The sequence below is a fragment of the Coregonus clupeaformis genome, unplaced genomic scaffold, assembly GCF_020615455.1.
Source record: "Coregonus clupeaformis isolate EN_2021a unplaced genomic scaffold, ASM2061545v1 scaf0776, whole genome shotgun sequence".
NCBI classification, from domain to species: Eukaryota; Metazoa; Chordata; class Actinopteri; order Salmoniformes; family Salmonidae; genus Coregonus; species Coregonus clupeaformis.
In genome coordinates, this window is record NW_025534231.1 from 15,153 (window position 1) to 32,565 (window position 17,413).

The 17,413-nt window shown below is 46.0% G+C and overlaps 1 long non-coding RNA gene across 1 annotated transcript; it reads left to right on the forward strand.

Moving 5' to 3' along the window:
* The first annotated feature begins 15,905 nt into the window (after nucleotides 1-15,905).
* LOC121542511 lies at nucleotides 15,906-16,891 on the forward strand. The gene is made up of 4 exons (XR_005995920.2): nucleotides 15,906-16,037; nucleotides 16,122-16,245; nucleotides 16,411-16,560; nucleotides 16,673-16,891. It is a non-coding gene; the product is annotated as an uncharacterized LOC121542511 (long non-coding RNA).
* The last annotated feature ends 522 nt before the right edge of the window (nucleotides 16,892-17,413 follow it).

A 17,413-nucleotide genomic window follows, 5' to 3' on the forward strand; every position in this document is an offset into this window, starting at 1 on the left:
TGGGCCACACCTCTGACTGCGTCTGTGCATCTGAGACTGGTGGAGGACGTGCAGTGGGACAAACGTGCTATAACCCTCTATGACCACCCTGACGTCACTGTGAGTGTGTGTGTGTTGTATTGTAGGACTCATGGGCCACACCTCTGACTGCGTCTGTGCATCTGAGACTGGTGGAGGACGTGCAGTGGGACAAACGTGCTATAACCCTCTATGACCACCCTGACGTCACACAGTTATAAAGCCTTTATAACTACTCTGACATCATTGCCAATGCCACTGTGAATAACCTAGCAGATGTAATGCATGACTTTCCCCTCTCTCTCTATCTCCTCTCTCATCTCTATCTCTCTCTAGGAGAACCTGACATTGGTTCAGGGTTCAGGACACTTCTTGGTTCGTCTTCAGGACAGAGAGCTGGCCAACATCACTTACCTGGAGAACAGCAATGTTGTACAGGTGGCACACACAAACTCACACAGTCTTGTACAGCTAAGTTTGTGGGGACATACAATTCAGTCCCATTCAAAATCCTATTTTCCCTAACCCCTAAACCTAACCCGTACTCTTACCTTTACCCTAACCTTAACCCAAAAACCTAACCTTAACCCTTAACGTAATTCTAACCCTAACACTAATTCTAACCTTAACCATAAACCCGCTAGAAATACAATTTCACCTCGTGGGGACTAACAAAATGTCCCCAGTTGGTCAAATTTCTGTTTGTTTACTATTCTTGTGGGGACTTCTGGTCCTCACAAGAATAGTTAAACACGTCCACCATTAACACACACACACTTCCCAAAGCCAAGGAGTTCTGACTACTGTCCACAGAGTGCCGCTAACTCAGGCTTGTGTTGTCTCTTAGGTGTTTCCCCTGCGGCCCGGCCTCTCCTCCATCCTGGCCTATGACCTGTGTTTAACCTCCGTCTCTGACATCACTGACTTCCAGATAGACTTTGTTGACATTGTGAGTGTCCTCTCATTCTGTTGTATGAAGGAGAGTTGCTCTTTACAACCATCCTGGATTACAAGACACCACATTTCGTATGATGCGTGTCTGTGTGTGTGTGTGTCTCTGTGTGTGTGTCTCTGTGTGTGTGTGTGTCTCTGTGTGTGTGTGTGTGTGTGTCTCTGTGTGTGTGTGTGTGTGTCTCTGTGTGTGTGTGTATCTCTGTGTGTGTGTGTGTGTCTCTGTGTGTGTGTGTCTCGTGTGTGTGTGTGTTTCTCTGTGTGTGTGTGTGTCTCTTGTGTGTGTGTGTGTGTGTGTGTGTGTGTGTGTGTGTGTGTGTGTGTGTGTGTGTGTGTGTGTGTGTGTGTGTGTGTGTCGTGTGTGTGTGTGTGTCTCTGTGTGTGTGTGTGTCTCTGTGTGTGTGTGTGTGTGTCTGTGTGTGTGTGTGTGTGTCTCTGTGTGTGTGTCAGGTGGAGGTGGACCACAGTGCTCTGGTTCGTGTGCGTGTTCTAGACTCTAACAGACAGCCCTTCCTACATCGCTACCTTCCTCTGATGCAGCTCAAACTGACCCCCTCCTCACCTATCGTCACTGTGGAGTGAGTACCTGTGTGTGGGTGTTCATTTTGTCTGTTATGTCCACATTCCTAAGAAACATTTCACTGGCTAGAGAGGTTATGTCTGAAATATGTTGTCAACCTGTTACATAAACGTGTGTGTGTAGGCATGCAGGGCCGTTGGACAGCGTCTCCGTAGGTTACCGTGTGTCAGGTCAGACAGTGGGAGTGGTCAGTCTTCACCTGTCTGCAGTGGACAGCAGTGGGAGGTGTACGGACCTCCTCTCACAGACAGCTACAGGTAGACAACCAATCGTAACCCCAGCAGACCAATACACATAACAGACCATAGAACTATAATATACAGTCTATATACAGTCTATACAGTGAGGGAAAAAAGTATTTGATCCCCTGCTGATTTTGTACGTTTGCCCACTGACAAATACATGATCAGTCTATAATTTTAATGGTAGGTTTATTTGAACAGTGAGAGACAGAATAACAACAACAAAATCCAGAAAAACGCATGTCAAAAATGTTATAAATTGATTTGCATTTTAATGAGGGAAATAAGTATTTGACCCCCTTTCAATCAGAAAGATTTCTGGCTCCCAGGTGTCTTTTATACAGGTAACGAGCTGATATTAGGAGCACACTCTTAAAGGGAGTGCTCATAATCTCAGCGTGTAACCTGTATAAAAGACACCTGTCCACAGAAGCAATCAATCAATCAGATTCCAAACTCTCCACCATGGCCAAGACCAAAGAGCTCTCCAAGGATGTCAAGGACAAGATTGTAGACCTACACAAGGCTGGAATGGGCTACAAGACCATCGCCAAGCAGCTTGGTGAGAAGGTGACAACAGTTGGTGCGATTATTCGCAAATGGAAGAAACTCAAAAGAACTGTCAATCTCCCTCTGCCTGGGGCTCCATGCAAGATCTCACCTCGTGGAGTTGCAATGATCATGAGAACGGTGAGGAATCAGCCCAGAACTACACGGGAGAATCTTGTCAATGATCTCAAGGCAGCTGGGACCATAGTCACCAAGAAAACAAGTGGTAACACACTACGCCGTGAAGGACTGAAATCCTGCAGTGCCCGCAAGGTCCCCCTGCTCAAGAAAGCACATATACAGGCCTGTCTGAAGTTTGCCAATGAACATCTGTATGATTCAGAGGAGAACTGGGTGTTGTGTTGTGGTCAGATGAGACCAAAATCGAGCTATTTGGCATCAACTCAACTCGCCATGTTTGGAGGAGGAGGAATGCTGCCTATGACCCCAAGAACACCATCCTCACCGTCAAACATGGAGGTGGAAACATTATGCTTTGGGGATGTTTTTCTGCGAAGGGGACAGTACAACTTCACTGCATCAAAGGGACGATGGACGGGGCCATGTACCGTCAAATCTTGGGTGAGAACCTCCTTCCCTCAGCCAGGGCATTGAAAATGGGTCGTGGATGGGTATTCCAGCATGACAATGACCCAAAACACACGGCCAAGGCAACAAAGGAGTGGCTCAAGAAGAAGCACATTAAGGTCCTGGAGTGGCCTAGCCAGTCTCCAGACCTTAATCCCATAGAAAATCTGTGGAGGGAGCTGAAGGTTCGAGTTGCCAAACGTCAGCCTCGAAACCTTAATGACTTGGAGAAGATCTGCAAAGAGGAGTGGGACAAAACCCCTCCTGAGATGTGTGCAAACCTGGTGGCCAACTACAAGAAACGTCTGACCTCTGTGATTGCCAACAAAGGTTTTGCCACCAATTACTAAGTCATGTTTTGCAGAGGGGTCAAATACTTATTTCCCTCATTAAAATGCAAATCAATTTATAACATTTTTGACATGCGTTCTTCTGGATTTTTTTGTTGTTATTCTGTATCTCACTGTTCAAATAAACCTACCATTAAAATTATAGACTGATCATGTCTTTTTCAGTGGGCAAATGTACAAAATCAGCAGGGGATCAAATACTTTTCTCCCCCCACTGTATGTGCTGTACATTGTTTTGATATGCAGGTCTACCCCAGATTCACCCTGCAGCCACGGAGTCTGGCACTGACACTGGGCAGCGTACGACAGGTAACCAAATACATATTATCAGTGTTTCTCAAATGATGGTTCAGGAGGAGCCACTGGTGTGTTTCTGTTAACGGTGACACAAAACACAAATCTCGCCGCCATTTCCTAGTTGCTAAAATTCGAATAGTTTGCCTAATTTCAGTTTATGTGCCAAAACAAGCAAGTGTAGTGTAGAGAATCATTGTACCACCTAAACCCCTGTGAAATATATTTTCCATAACCAAACCTGTTTTATTTTCATCTGTTCTATTAGTGCACATTGAACAGATCTGCTTAGACCTTCTTAGACTTGCTTTCAATGAGAATGACAGATCTATAACACACATTTCTATGTGAATTTGGTCAGGTCACCCAAAAAGTTACATATTGCAGGTTTAACTCTGACTCTAGGTTTCTGTTAACTCTGACTCTAGGTTTCTGTTAACTCTGACTAGGTTTCTGGCCTTGAACATCTGGTCTTGAACATTCTTTGATTCATCATTGGATCACGTGACAATTCAAAAGGCTTTTAGAAATTCACAACACAAACGATGTTGGGGACAAACTGAATAGTATGCTGATGGAAGTCACGGTACTACTATCTACTGTGTCAATGTCATAACTCAAATCAAATCAAATCAAATTGTATTGGCCACATGTGCCGAATACAACAGGTGCAGACATTACAGTGAAATGCTTACTTACAGCCCTTAACCAACAGTGCATTTATTTTTAATAAAAAAGTAGAATAAAACAAAAAAGTGTTGAGAAAAAAAGAGCAGAAGTAAAATAAAATAACAGTAGGGAGGCTATATATACAGGGGGGTACCAGTGCAGAGTCAATGTACGGGGGCACCGGCTAGTTGAAGTAATATGTACATGTGGGTAGAGTTAAAGTGACTATGCATAAATAATTAACAGAGTAGCAGCAGCGTAAAAAGATGGGGTGGGGGGGCAGTGCAAATAGTCCGGGTAGCCATGATTAGCTGTTTAGGAGTCTTATGGCTTGGGGGTAGAAGCTGTTGAGAAGTCTTTTGGACCTAGACTTGGCACTCCGGTACGGCTGGCCGTGCGGTAGCAGAGAGAACAGTCTATGACTAGGGTGGCTGGAGTCTTTTACAATTTTGAGGGCCTTCCTCTGACACCGCCTGGTATAGAGGTCCTGGATGGCAGGAAGCTTGGCCCCAGTGATGTACTGGGCCATACGCACTACCCTCTGTAGTGCCTTACGGTCGGAGGCCAAGCAGTTGCCATACCAGGCGGTGATGCAACCAGTCAGGATGCTCTCGATGGTGCAGCTGTATAATTTTTGAGGATCTGAGGACCCATGCCAAATCTTTTCAGTCTCCTGAGGGGGGAATAGGCTTTGTCGTGCCCTCTTCACGACTGTTTTGGTGTGTTTGGACCATGATAGTTTGTTGGTGATGTGGACACCAAGGAACTTGAAGCTCTCAACCTGTTCCACTACAGCCCGTCGATGAGAATGGGGGCGTGCTCAGTCCTCTTTTTTTCCTGTAGTCCACAATCATCTCCTTTGTCTTGGTCACTTTGAGGGAGAGGTTGTTATCCTGGCACCACATGGCCAGGTCTCTGACCTCCTCCCTATAGGCTGTCTCATCGTTGTCGGTGATCAGGCCTACCACTGTTGTGTCATCGGCAAACTTAATGATGGTGTTGGAGTCGTACCTGGCCATGCAGTCATGGGTGAACAGGGAGTACAGGAGGGGACTGAGCACGCACCCCTGAGGGGCCCCCGTGTTAAGGATCAGTGTGGCAGATGTGTTGTTACCTACCACCTGGGGGCGGCCCGTCAGGAAGTCCAGGATCCAGTTGGAGAGGGAGGTGTTTAGTCCCAGGATCCTTAGCTTAGTGATGAGCTTAGAGGGCACTATGGTGTTGAATGCTGAGCTGTAGTCAATGAATAGCATTCTCACGTAGGTGTTCCTCTTGTCCAGGTGGGAAAGGGCAGTGTGGAGTGCAATAGAGATTGCATCATCTGTGGATCTGTTGGGGCGGTATGGAAATTGGAGTGGGTCTAGGGTTTCTGGGATAATGGTGTTGATGTGAGCCATGACCAGCCTTTCAAAGCACTTCATGGCTACAGACGTCAGTGCTACGGGTCGGTAGTCATTTAGGCAGGTTATCTTAGAGTCCTTGGGCACGGGGACTATGGTGGTCTGTTTGAAACATGTTGGTATTACAGACTCAGTCAGGGACATGTTGAAAATGTCAGTGAAGACACTTGCCAGTTGGTCAGCACATGCTCGGAGTACACGTCCTGGTAATCCGTCTGGCCCTGCGGCCTTGTGAATGTTGACCTGCTTAAAAGTCTTACTCACATCGGCTACGGAGAGCGTGATCACATAGTCATCCGGAACAGCTCCCTCTATCTGCACGCAATCATACACTTACACACACACCTCTCTCAAGTGAAGTGGGAGGGTGGCCCCCACCCCCAGTCCAGTGTGGGCTTCTCTGTGAGTGACAGCCGCATCGCCACAGTGACCGACACAGGATTGGTCAGTGGCGTGGCAGTGGGCGTGGTCAAACTCAGAGGGGCGCTGCAGACTGTCACTCAGGACACAGGAGCGCTGCTCACCTTCGCACAGGTACACACACACACACATACTTTTCACTTGTTCATTATCTGGTTGTGTGTGTGTGTGTGTGTCAGGATGAGGTGGAGGTGGAGGTGTTTAACCTGACAGGGGTCAGGATCCAGGCCCTTCTGGTCAAACTGTCTGTGGGCACTGAGGTAAGATACAGATAATGTTTGTATTCTCTCTCAAACATTCTGTCATTGGATGATGAATGTATGTGGCAGGCAGTGTAGTTTGTTTCTGTGTATGTTTGTAAAGAATTTGGGTGCGTATGTGCATGTGGTTTAGTAACCCCAGTATATGTGTGTGTGTGTGTGTGTGTGTGTGTGTGTGTGTGTGTGTGTGTGTGTGTGTGTGTGTGTGTGTGTGTGTGTGTGTGTGTGTGTGTGTGTGTGTGTGTGTGTGTGTGTGTGTGTGTGTGTGTGTGTGGGTTGTAGGCGGGGGTGACTGTCTCTCCTGCCCATAGTTTCTCTGTGCTGGTGAGGGCGTGGGCAGCGGGCAGGACCAGTCTGAGAGTGACAGTTCAGCTGGCCAACCACACGTCAGCCTCCCACCAGCAGCTCTCTGACGAGATATAGAGACTGGTAAACACACTGGGTCCACCTACTGCTTTTCACCTCCTGCTTTTGAGACATTTGTTTATGGGTTGTTGTTGAGGAGTTTATGTCTGTGATATGATGACCTCTCCTCTCCTCTCCTCTCTCCTCTCCTCTCCTCTCCTCTCTCTCTCCTCTCCTCTCCTCTCCCTCTCCTCTCCTCTCCTCTCCTCTCCCTCTCCTCTCCTCTCCCTCTCCTCTCCTCTCCCTCCACTCTTTACTCATTTCTACTCCTGTCCTCTCTCCTCCTCTCACCTCCTCCTCTCTCCTCCTCTCTCCTCCTCTCCTCTCTAAGGTGTACCAGGAGATGCAGCTGGCTGTAGGAACCTCCAGATCCATCCTCATGTCTCCCTAGTCACACTACGCACTACAGAGCAACAAGTGAGAGCCAGCATGTGTGTGTGTGTTTACAGTGCATTCGGAAAGTATTCAGACCCCTTGACTTTTTCCACATTTTGTTACGTTACAGCCTTATTCTAAAATGGATTAAATTGTTTTTTTCCCCTCATCAATCTACACACAATACCTCATAATGACAAAACAAAAACAGGTTTTTATACATTTTTGCAAATGTATAAAAAATAAAACACTTAAATATAACATTTACATAAGTATTCAGACCCTTTACTCAGCACTTTGTTGAAGCACCTTTGGCACTGATTACAGCCTCTAGTCTTCTTGGGTATAACGCTACAAGCTTGGCACATCTGTATTTGGGGAGTTTCTCCCATTCTTCTCTGCAGATCCTCTTAAGCTCTGTCAGGTTGGATGGGGAGCGTCGCTGCACAGCTATTTTCAGGTCACTCCAGAGATGTCCGATCGGGTTCAAGTCCGGGCTCTGGCTGGGCCACTCAAGGACATTCAGAGACTTGTCCCAAAGCCACTCATGTGTTGTCTTGGCTGTGTGCTTAGGGTCATTGTCCTGTTGGAACCTGAACCTTCGCCCAGTCTAAGGTCCTGAGCGCTCTGGAGCAGGTTTTAATCATCCCTCGATCCTGACTAGTCTCCCAGTCCCTGCCGCTGAAAAACATCCCCACAGCACGATGCTGCCACCACCAGTAGAGATGGTTCTAGGTTTCCTCCAGACGTGACGCTTGGCATTCAGGCCAAAGAGTTCAATCTTGGTTTCATCAGACCAGAGAATCTTGTTTCTCATGGTCTGATAGTCCTTTAGGTGCCTTTTGGCAAACTCCAAGTGGGCTGTCATGTGCCTTTTACTGAGGAGTGGCTTCCATCTGGCCACTCTACCATAAAGGCCTGATTGGAAGGTTCTCCCATCTCCACAGAGGAACTCTGGAGCTCTGACCATCGGGTTCTTGGTCACCTCCCTGACCAAAACCCTTCTCCCCCGATTGCTCAGTTTGGCTGGGCAGCCAGCTCTAGAAAGAGTCTTGGTGGTTCCAAACTTCTTCCATTTAAGAATGATGGAGGCCACTGTGTTCTTGGGGTCCTTCAATACTGCAGACTTTTTTTGGTACCCTTCCCCAGATCTGTGCCTCAACCCAATCCTGTCTCGGAGCTCTACTGACAATTCCTTTGACCTCATTGCTTGGTTTTTGCTCTGACATGCACTGTCAACTGTGGGACCTTATATAGACAAGTGTGTGCCTTTCCAAATAATGTCCAACCAATTGAATTTACCACAGGTGGGCTCCAATCAAGTTGTAGAAACATCTCAAGGATGATCACTGGAAACAGGATGCACCTGAGCTCAATTTCGAGTCTCATAGCAAAAGGTCTGAATACTTATGTAAATAAGGTATTTATAAATTTGCTAACATTTCTACAAACCTGTTTTCGCGTTGTCATTATGGGGTGTTCTGTTGAGGCACAGATCTGGGGAAGGGTACCAAAACAATTCTGCAGTATTGAAGGTCCCCAAGAACACAGTGGCCTCCATCATTCTTAAATTGATGAGGAAAATCAGTCTGTAACGTAACAAAATGTGGAAAAAGTCAAGGGGTCTGAATATTTTCCGAATGCACTGTATGTCAGTACTCATGCGTGTGTGATTGTGTGTTTATGTCTGTACTCACGCGTGTATGATTGTGTTTTTCAGAGACACTATCTGTCCCGTGCGGTACGCCCTGTGTCAGTGTGTGAAAGGGGAGGGACTTGTAACCATGGACAGCCAGGGCATTCTGAGGGCGGGGCCTGACACAGGATCCGCCCTGCTGGAGGTAATCGCTATGGAGACCTGTGGGGTCAACCAGACCCTGCTCATCAGCGTCCGGGTAAGTTGGTCACTTGTGTCCTTCGCAGGGATCTATTCTAAAGTAAACCTGGTGAGAAATTCAGCATCCACAGTTGACCCGAAGGACTGGGTCATCACTATCTGACCATGCTGGAGAGTACAAAATAGTATTTGTGTGTTGTGTTTGCCAGGTGTCTCCAGTGTGGTTTGTCAGGCTGTTCAGTGTGTCCAGTCTGTACAGTGTTGGAGGGGGAGGCCTGCCTGCCTTTCCCCTGGGCTGGACCATCAGAGTCAGGGCTCTCTGCTACGACAACCTGGGACAACAGTTCAACGCCCATAACACACTCACACACATTACCACCAACCGGTAACACACACTCTCACATTACCACCAACAGGTAACACACACACTCTCACATTACCACCAACAGGTAACACACACACTCTCACATTACCACCAACAGGTAACATACACTCTCACATTACACAAAGAGGTAACACACACATTATCACCAACAGGTAACACACATACTCTCACATTACCACCAACCGGTAACACATACTCTCACATTACACCAACAGGTAACTCACACACATTACCACCATCAGGTAACACACACACTCTCACATTACCACCAACCGGTAACACACACTCTCACATTACCACCAACCGGTAACACACACTCTCACATTACCACCAACAGGTAACACACACACTCACATTACCACCAACAGGTAACACACACTCTCACATTACCACCAACAGGTAACACACACTCTCACATTACCACCAACAGGTAACACACACTCTCACATTACCACCAACTGGTAACACACACTCTCACATTACCACCAACAGGTAACACACACTCTCACATTACCACCAACAGGTAACACACACACTCTCACATTACCACCAACAGGTAACACACACACTCTCACATTACCACCAACAGGTAACACACACTCTCACATTACACCAAGAGGTAACACACACATTACCACCAACAGGTAACACATACACTCTCACATTACCACCAACCGGTAACACATACTCTCACGTTACACCAACAGGTAACTCACACACATTACCACCAACAGGTAACACACACACTCTCACATTACCACCAACAGGTAACACACACTCTCACATTACCACCAACCGGTAACACACACTCTCACATTACCACCAACAGGTAACACACACACTCTCACATTACCACCAACAGGTAACACACACACTCTCACATTACCACCAACAGGTAACACACACTCTCACATTACACCAAGAGGTAACACACACATTACCACCAACAGGTAACACATACACTCTCACATTACCACCAACCGGTAACACATACTCTCACGTTACACCAACAGGTAACTCACACACATTACCACCAACAGGTAACACACACACTCTCACAATACCACCAACAGGTAACACACTCTCACATTACCACCAACAGGTAACACACACTCTCACATTACCACCAACAGGTAACACACACTCTCACATTACCACCAACAGGTAACACACACTCTCACATTACCACCAACAGGTAACACACACACTCTCACATTACCACCAACCGGTAACACACACTCTCACATTACACCAACAGGTAACACACACTCTCACATTACCACCAACCGGTAACACACACACTCTCACATTACCACCAACCGGTAACACACACACATTACCACCAACCGGTAACACAACACACACAGTATATAGTCAAATCTCTCTCTCTGTCTGTTTTATTTTCCTTAAAGCTGGGATCCTTAATGGTGAAACTGCCCCCACCTAGTCAGTTGTACAACTGAATGCATTCAACCGAAATGTGTCTTCCGCATTTAACCCAACCTCTCTGAATCAGAGAGGTGCGGGGGGCTGCCTTAATTGACGTCCATGTCATCGGCGCCCAGAGAGCAGTTGTTGTTGGGGGTTAACTGCCTTGCAGAACGGCAGATTGTTACACCTTGCCGGCTCTGGGTTTGAACCAGCAACCTTTCGGTTACTAGGTCCTAACCGCTTGGCTACCTGCCACCTAGACACACCCACACACACTCAAAGAATCATAACTGAGAAGAAGGAGATAAGTGATGCTTTTAATCATCATTGTAAACAGTGGTTTAATTGACCTGGTCAGTCAATCGACTGCTCTTCCCTCTGCCAGCCTCTAGCTGACTCGACGGTTAACACGTCAACTTCAAGTGAATCTTTGTTTTCATTTCAGCAATTTACTGTCTGTGATGTGCTAGATGCCTTGCTTAAGATTGATGTTTTAAAAAATCCACGGGGGCTGATATGCTTCATCCATTTTTGCTGTAGCTCTCTGCCCACCTGATTGCTGAATCATTAATCCATACTTTTAACCTTACGATTATATCTTGTACGATCCCCAAGGTTTGGAAGGCGGCCCATGTACGCCCCCTTCACAAAAGTGGTGATCCTTGTGACCTAAATAATTATTGCCCTATTTCTAAACTTTCTTGCCTAGCTAAAATATTTGAATCCTTGATTAATTCTCAGCTAAGACCTTTCTATCTTTTAAATGTATTCTAAATGTACATCAGTCGGGTTTTAGACCAGGTCATAGTAGTATCTCTCCTGTGGTTAATTGTATGGATAATAGGCAACATTGTGCTGCCCTCTTCATTGACCTGTCAAAGGCTTTCGATACTGTTGATCACTCACTGCTAATTCAGAAGCTTGACTCAATTGGCCTAGACCAGGCTGCATGTAAATGGTTTAAACATGACTTGACAGATAGAACTCAATGTGTCTACTGATGGTGTTAAATCAGGTTTCCTGGATATTATGAAAGGTGTCCCGCAGGGGGAGATTTTGGGTCCTATACTTTTGACTGTTTACATTAACAATATTGACTTGTCTGTAATACATTTTAACCTGCACTTGTATGCCGATGAAACTGTTGTGTATGCTATTGCCCCCAAGATTGACCAGGCTCTATCTGAACTACAGTCTGCCTTCATTGTATTACATAAATACTTTATTGACCTGAAATTAGTATTGAATGCAGGTAAAACTAAGTACATGTTGATGGGAGAGCATAATATACAAGGAAATTCTCAAAGCTGCTAATGAGAACTTTAACGCCCTTGTACCTAGCCGGTGGGGATTCCGGTGGGGTACCCCCACCCAGGTAGTGGCAGTGCTGGCAACACTGGCTACAGTAACCCATGGGGAGGGGGTCACACTCGGACAATCAGAGAGGGGGCATATTATTGTGGCCCTGGTGGCACAAAATAATCAAAGGTCTGACTGCACGGAGATGCTTGGGGAAAATGGTTACAACGGGGGACCAGAGTGTTTGTGTCTCAGGGGAAGAGGGTGGCTCTGATCTCCATCACCTAGGACTTGATATAGGTTAATCAAATCTCACATTTTTGTCAATTTTTGCTCAATCTTGCATGCTTTCTCAAACAGCTGTAACTGTATATGCATTCGTAAATCAGGTCCTTTCTTGAGTTGGGCTCTGGGATGTAATAACCGTTGAGCATCTGAGCATATGGTTGATTGTGGAGGAAAGGGGTTGAGTGTGTTAGAGTATGTGCGTGTGTGTGTGTGTGTGTGTGTGTGTGTATCCCACATCTGTTGCAAGGGGGTAAGGATGTTAGGGAGAATATAGGATGAACCACAATAATTGTTTGCTAAAATAATAATTGCTTGACAAAAATGTCATGTAATACAATGGCAATCAGGGTTATAGGTAACAATCCTTCGCACGAACTGCTAACATTATTACGCATATTTATTGATAATGATGGAAATTAAGATATGGCTAGGCCACTCCAGGACCTTGAAATGCTTCTTACGAAGCCACTGCTTCGTTGCCCGGGCGGTGTGTTTGGGATCATTGTCATGCTGAAAGACCCAGCCACGTTTCATCTTCAATGCCCTTGCTGATGGAAGGAGGTTTTCACTCAAAATCTCACGATACATGGCCCCATTCATTCTTTCCTTTACACGGATCAGTCGTCCTGGTCCCTTTGCAGAAAAACAGCCCCAAAGCATGATGTTTCCACCCCCATGCTTCACAGTAGTATGGTGTTCTTTGGATGCAACTCAGCATTCTTTGTCCTCCAAACACGACGAGTTGAGTTTTTACCAAAAAGTTCTATTTTGGTTTCATCTGACCATATGACATTCTCCCAATCCTCTTCTGGATCATCCAAATGCACTCTAGCAAACTTCAGACGGGCCTGGACATGTACTGGCTTAAGCAGGGGGACACGTCTGGCACTGCAGGATTTGTGTCCCTGGCGGCGTAGTGTGTTACTGATGGTAGGCTTTGTTACTTTGGTCCCAGCTCTCTGCAGGTCATTCACTAGGTCCCCCGTGTGGTTCTGGGATTTTTGCTCACCGTTCTTGTGATCATTTTGACCCACGGGGTGAGATCTTGCGTGGAGCCCCAGATCGAGGGAGATTATCAGTGGTCTTGTATGTCTTCCATTTCCTAATAATTGCTCCCACAGTTGATTTCTTCAAACCAAGCTGCTTACCTATTGCAGATTCAGTCTTCCCAGCCTGGTGCAGGTCTACAATTTTGTTTCTGGTGTCCTTTGACAGCTCTTTGGTCTTGGCCATAGTGGAGTTTGGAGTGTGACTGTTTGAGGTTGTGGACAGGTGTCTTTATACTGATAACAAGTTCAAACAGGTGCCATTAATACAGGTAACGAGTGGAGGACAGAGGAGCCTCTTAAAGAAGAAGTTACAGGTCTGTGAGAGCCAGAAATCTTGCTTGTTTGTAGGTGACCAAATACTTATTTTCCACCATAATTTGCAAATAAATTCATTAAAAATCCTACAATGTGATTTTCTGGATTATTTTTTTCTCAATTTGTCTGTCATAGTTTACGTGTACCTATGATGAAAATTACAGGCCTCTCTCATCTTTTTAAGTGGGAGAACTTGCACAATTGGTGGCTGAAATCCCAGAACCACACGGGGGGACCTAGTGAATGACCTGCAGAGAGCTGGGACCAAAGTAACAAAGCCTACCATCAGTAACACACTACGCCGCCAGGGACTCAAGTCCTGCAGTGCCAGACGTGTCCCCCTGCTTAAGCCAGTACATGTCCAGGCCCGTCTGAAGTTTGCTAGAGTGCATTTGGATGATCCAGAAGAGGATTGGGAGAATGTCATATGGTCAGATGAAACCAAAATAGAACTTTTTGGTAAAAACTCAACTCGTCGTGTTTGGAGGACAAAGAATGCTGAGTTGCATCCAAAGAACACCATACTACTGTGAAGCATGGGGGTGGAAACATCATGCTTTGGGGCTGTTTTTCTGCAAAGGGACCAGGACGACTGATCCGGTAAAGGAAAGAATGAATGGGGCCATGTATCGTGAGATTTTGAGTGAAAACCTCCTTCCATCAGCAAGGGCATTGAAGATGAAACGTGGCTGGGTCTTTCAGCATGACAATGATCCCAAACACACCGCCCGGGCAACGAAGCAGTGGCCGTAAGAAGCATTTCAAGGTCCTGGAGTGGCCTAGCCAGTCTCCAGATCTCAACCCCATAGAAAATCTTTGGAGGGAGTTGAAAGTCCGTGTTGCTCCAGCGACAGCCCCAAAACATCACTGCTCTAGAGGAGATCTGCATGGAGGAATGGGCCAAAATACCAGCAACAGTGTGTGAAAACCTTGTGAAGACTTACAGAAAACGTTTGACCTGTGTCATTGCCAACAAAGGGTATATAACAAAGTATTGAGAAACTTTAGTTATTGACCAAATACTTATTTTCCACCATAATTTGCAAATAAATTCATTACAAATCCTACAATGTGATTTTCTGGATTTTTTTTCTCATTTTGTCTGTCATAGTTGACGTGTACCTATGATGAAAATTACAGGCCTCTCTCATCTTTTTAAGTGGGAGAACTTGCACAATTGGTGGCTGACTAAATACTTTTTTCCCCCACTGTATTTGCGAGAAAAAAAAACATATGGGGGATTGGAAGTGATGCAGACAATTACATTGATGGAAATTACAATCTATCTGCAATATTAAAGCTGATCTACACCCCCCCAAAAAGATACAAAAATAAATACATAATTTTTATAAAAAATAATAAAAAAATTTTTTTTTTTAACAAACTACATGTTGTTCTCTAGAGCACATACAAATAACTCTGCTGATTTAAGCATATGTACTTTAGATGGTGTCCATATTGATTGTGTCCCTGCTTACAAATATCTGGGCATCTGGATAGATGAAAAGCTGTCTTTTAAAAAGCATAATGATGAGTTAGTTAAGATGCTGAGAATAAAAGTGGGCTTCTATAGAAATAGGTCCTGCCTCTCGATAAATAGTAGAAAACAGATTAGTCAGTCGGCGTTCCTATCGGTCCTAGACTATGGCGACATCATCTATATGTATGCAGCTGCTACTTCATTAAAGCCGTTAGATGCAGTTTATAATAGCGCACTGCACTTTATTATGGGCAACAGTTTTAGCACTCTTCACTGCATTCTCTACCAGAATGTTGGTTGGCCCTCTTTGATGTCACTCATGTAGGTTGATACATTGCTATGTTTTCATTTACAAAGCCCATTTACAAAAAGTCCCACTGTACCTAACATCATTACTAAACTTTAGACATACGAGTTACCACACCTGGTCTCAGGGATGGCTAACTCTGGTAATTATTCCTTTGGTCTCTAAGTTAAGTAAATCAGAATTTTTTTTTTTTGCTAGTTCAGAACGCTCATTGAGGACCTTTTTACTGATGAATGTCTTTGTTTTTTAGGACCCTGTTTTTCTTTCTGCTTGCATTTAGTTTTAGTTTTTTTCACGGCTCATCTGTAAAATAGACCTTGGTCTCAGCATGACTCCCTGATAAAATAAAGGTTAAATAAAAAAATTAAACAAATTAAACAAAACACACACACAGACTCTCTCTCTCAGGCCAGCCAGGTCAGTGGAATGTGTCGTCTAGTCGTGTTCTGCAGATCGACCCAAAGACGGGAGCTGCCCTGGCAAAGCATTCTGGAACGGTAGTGGTCTACTACAGACTGGAAGGAGGACAGCAGGCCCTCAGAGAGGTACAGTACAGCAGAGGGTTACCATGGAAATGAGGGGGTTGCCATGGAAATGAAGGGGTCACCATGGTAGTGTTTTGCCAACAGGTGAAGGTGGAGTCTCCAGCCATCCCAGAACTCTATCCCCCTGAGGATCGTTTCCTCACCAACTGGCCTGACGCACCTGACTACACTGTTCCTGTGGAGCTATACACCTCCCCCGTCAACACAGGTGACACACACACAGGTGTGGAGCTTCACACCTACATGGCCTATACAGGTTATCCATATTACAACAGAGGTGAGTAGTAAACTGATACCTCTCTCTCTCTCCTTTCCCTGCTCCTCTTCTCCCACCTCCCCATCTCTTTTCCCACCTCCCCAACTCTCCCACTAGCCCAGTGTTCCCTGTTCCAGAGGGAGGCCATAGAGAAGCTGCAGCCAGAGGCAGAGTTATGGTGTTCCCTGCACTTCAGCGCCCCCTACCTCCAGCTCAACACACTGCAGGCTGTGATCGTCGCCACACCTCACTATGACCTCGACACAGGTACGACAGGAACACAGGACCTCTCTTCCCCATCCCATTGATAAAAAGACCATGTCTCTAAAATAATACATTAAATAATTATTTGACCCATTTTTTACTCTCTCTCCCTCAGGTGAATACAGCTGCAGAGTCTCCGTCCGTCCCCAGTCAGACTCCGTCCTCCACCTCCTCTCCTCTCTCTCTCTCTCCGTCTCTCTCTCAGCCTCTCTGCGGGGCCAGTCCCCCATCCCTATCCTTCCTCTCTCTGCTCTGTCGCTACCTCTCTCCGGACGTTTGGTACAGTTGCCGTACCTGCCTGCGTTCCACTGCCCGGTGTCTTTCCTGGTGCTCTCTGCTCTGCAGCCCATGGCAGAGTTCTCTGTGCTGGGCACCAAGGAGGTGCTCTCTGACCTACGGGTGGGTCACATTAGGACTAACATTAAGCATTAGAGCATTTACAGCCCCACAATACACACTGCTTTAAGACCTTGGCATAGGCAGTATGGAGTGAATGCAATCCATATCTCTTCTCTCTCTGTGTTGTGTTCAGTTCCACTCTGACAGTACTGACGTGCTGCTATCTGAGCCCAGTCAATCAGACGGAAGTCTAGTGTTGTCTGTCTACATTTCCACTTCCTGGGTCAAAGGTCCTGCCCCCTCCTGCCAACATCACCCTGTCCAGCCACCTGACCCCACAGACTCATGTCCTCACAGTTTACATCACGGCGGACAGCGAGGTGAAGATAGGTGAGGAGCAGACTCTCACACAGCCAAAACACGACAATGAAAACGTTCATATACAACAGTGTTTCCCAAACTCAGTCCTGGGGCCCCCCCGGGTGCACATTTTGGTTTTTGCCCTAGCACTACACAG